The sequence below is a fragment of the Larimichthys crocea genome, chromosome XVII (genome assembly GCF_000972845.2).
Source record: "Larimichthys crocea isolate SSNF chromosome XVII, L_crocea_2.0, whole genome shotgun sequence".
NCBI classification, from domain to species: Eukaryota; Metazoa; Chordata; class Actinopteri; family Sciaenidae; genus Larimichthys; species Larimichthys crocea.
The window spans coordinates 1-2500 of record NC_040027.1 but is presented as its reverse complement, the minus strand read 5'-3'; the positions used below and the strand labels follow the sequence as shown (position 1 = coordinate 2500).

General features: G+C 53.5%; 5 non-coding genes and 1 pseudogene across 5 annotated transcripts; all 6 read left to right on the top strand.

Annotated features, from left to right (window-relative positions):
* LOC113748076 (uncharacterized) overlaps nucleotides 1-27 on the top strand; it is a 109-nt pseudogene extending 82 nt beyond the window's left edge.
* A 300-nt stretch (nucleotides 28-327) lies between these two features.
* Nucleotides 328-446, top strand: LOC113748092 (5S ribosomal RNA). The gene has a single exon (XR_003464120.1). It is a non-coding gene; the product is annotated as a 5S ribosomal RNA (ribosomal RNA).
* A 301-nt stretch (nucleotides 447-747) lies between these two features.
* LOC113748081 (5S ribosomal RNA) lies at nucleotides 748-866 on the top strand. Its single transcript, XR_003464118.1, has one exon. It is a non-coding gene; the product is annotated as a 5S ribosomal RNA (ribosomal RNA).
* Nucleotides 867-1166: 300 nt separating this feature from the next.
* On the top strand, nucleotides 1167-1285 carry LOC113748070 (5S ribosomal RNA). The gene has a single exon (XR_003464109.1). It is a non-coding gene; the product is annotated as a 5S ribosomal RNA (ribosomal RNA).
* Nucleotides 1286-1588: 303 nt separating this feature from the next.
* LOC113748080 (5S ribosomal RNA) lies at nucleotides 1589-1704 on the top strand. The gene has a single exon (XR_003464117.1). It is a non-coding gene; the product is annotated as a 5S ribosomal RNA (ribosomal RNA).
* A 298-nt stretch (nucleotides 1705-2002) lies between these two features.
* On the top strand, nucleotides 2003-2121 carry LOC113748046 (5S ribosomal RNA). Its single transcript, XR_003464085.1, has one exon. It is a non-coding gene; the product is annotated as a 5S ribosomal RNA (ribosomal RNA).
* The last annotated feature ends 379 nt before the right edge of the window (nucleotides 2122-2500 follow it).

Genomic DNA, 2500 nt, shown 5'->3' with positions numbered 1-2500 from the left:
GCCTGGGAATACCAGGTGCTGTAAGCTTTTTCACTCCTCTTTGCAGAGGACGCTGCTTCAGTGGACATGCAGCGCAAGAAACGCAGCAGCTTGTCCACCCAGACGCTTAAATATCTCAGACTTTTTATGGCACTCCTTGACCCTTTTTTTTTTTTTTTTTTGGCCTCCGACGCTTAACTCCAGTCTGTAGCTGATCATGAGGCCGTGAAATGAGTGCCACAACAGCGGTGGAAGGGCCGGGATGTCTCTACGGATGGAAATGTCCACAAACGGTCGCTACGCTGACCGCGGGCATGTATAAGTAGCGTACTTGCGGAGGTCCTGTCGGCTTACGGCCATACCACCCTGAACACGCCCGATCTCGTCCGATCTCGGAAGCTAAGCAGGGTCGGGCCTGGTTAGTACTTGGATGGGAGACCGCCTGGGAATACCAGGTGCTGTAAGCTTTTTCACTCCTCTTTGCAGAGGACGCTGCTTCAGTGGACATGCAGCGCTCAGAAACGCAGCAGCTTGTCACGCCAGACGCTTAAATATCTCAGACGTTTATTGCACTCCTTGACCCTTTTTTTTTTTTTTTTTTGGCCTCCGACGCTTAACTCCAGTCTGTAGCTGATCATGAGGCCTGTGAAATGAGTGCCACAGACAGCGGTGGAAGGGCCGGGATGTCCTACGGATGGAAATGTCCACAAACGGTCGCTACGCTGACCGCGGGCATGTATAAGTAGCGTACTTGCGGAGGTCCTGTCGGCTTACGGCCATACCACCCTGAACACGCCCGATCTCGTCCGATCTCGGAAGCTAAGCAGGGTCGGGCCTGGTTAGTACTTGGATGGGAGACCGCCTGGGAATACCAGGTGCTGTAAGCTTTTTCACTCCTCTTTGCAGAGGACGCTGCTTCAGTGGACATGCAGCGCTCAGAAACGCAGCAGCTTGTCACGCCAGACGCTTAAATATCTCAGACGTTATGTGCCTCCTTGACCCTTTTTTTTTTTTTTTTTTGGCCTCCGACGCTTAACTCCAGTCTGTAGCTGATCATGAGGCCTGTGAAATGAGTGCCACAGACAGCGGTGGAAGGGCCGGGATGTCTCTACGGATGGAAATGTCACAAACGGTCGCTACCCTGACCGCGGGCATGTATAAGTAGCGTACTTGCGGAGGTCCTGTCGGCTTACGGCCATACCACCCTGAACACGCCCGATCTCGTCCGATCTCGGAAGCTAAGCAGGGTCGGGCCTGGTTAGTACTTGGATGGGAGACCGCCTGGGAATACCAGGTGCTGTAAGCTTTTTCACTCCTCTTTGCAGAGGACGCTGCTTCAGTGGACATGCAGCGCTCAGAAACGCAGCAGCTTGTCACACCAGACGCTTAAATATCTCAGACGTTTATTGCGCTCCTTGACCCTTTTTTTTTTTTTTTTTTTGGCCTCCGACGCTTAACTCCAGTCTGTAGCTGATCATGAGGCCTGTGAAATGAGTGCCACAGACAGCGGTGGAAGGGCCGGGATGTCTCTACGGATGGAAATGTCCACAAACGGTCGCTACGCTGACCGCGGGCATGTATAAGTAGCGTACTTGCGGAGGTCCTGTCGGCTTACGGCCATCCACCCTGAACACGCCCGATCCGTCGATCTCGGAAGCTAAGCAGGGTCGGGCCTGGTTAGTACTTGGATGGGAGACCGCCTGGGAATACCAGGTGCTGTAAGCTTTTCACTCCTCTTTGCAGAGGACGCTGCTTCAGTGGACATGCAGCGCTCAGAAACGCAGCAGCTTGTCACGCACAACGCTTAAATATCTCAGACGTTTATTGCGCTCCTTGACCCTTTTTTTTTTTTTTTTTTGGCCTCCGACGCTTAACTCCAGTCTGTAGCTGATCATGAGGCCTGTGAAATGAGTGCCACAGACAGCGGTGGAAGGGCCGGGATGTCTCTACGGATGGAAATGTCCACAAACGGTCGCTACGCTGACCGCGGCATGTATAAGTGCGTACTTGCGGAGGTCCGTCGGCTTACGGCCATACCACCCTGAACACGCCCGATCTCGTCCGATCTCGGAAGCTAAGCAGGGTCGGGCCTGGTTAGTACTTGGATGGGAGACCGCCTGGGAATACCAGGTGCTGTAAGCTTTTTCACTCCTCTTTGCAGAGGACGCTGCTTCAGTGGACATGCAGCGCTCAGAAACGCAGCAGCTTGTCACGCCAGACGCTTAAATATCTCAGACGTTTATTGCGCTCCTTGACCCTTTTTTTTTTTTTTTTTTGGCCTCCGACGCTTAACTCCAGTCTGTAGCTGATCATGAGGCCTGTGAAATGAGTGCCACAGACAGCGGTGGAAGGCCGGGATGTCTCTACGGATGGAAATGTCCACAAACGGTCGCTACGCTGACCGCGGGCATGTATAGTAGCGTACTTGCGGAGGTCCGTCGGCTTACGGCCATACCACCCTGAACACGCCCGATCTCGTCCGATCTCGGAAGCTAAGCAGGGTCGGGCCTGGTTAGTACTT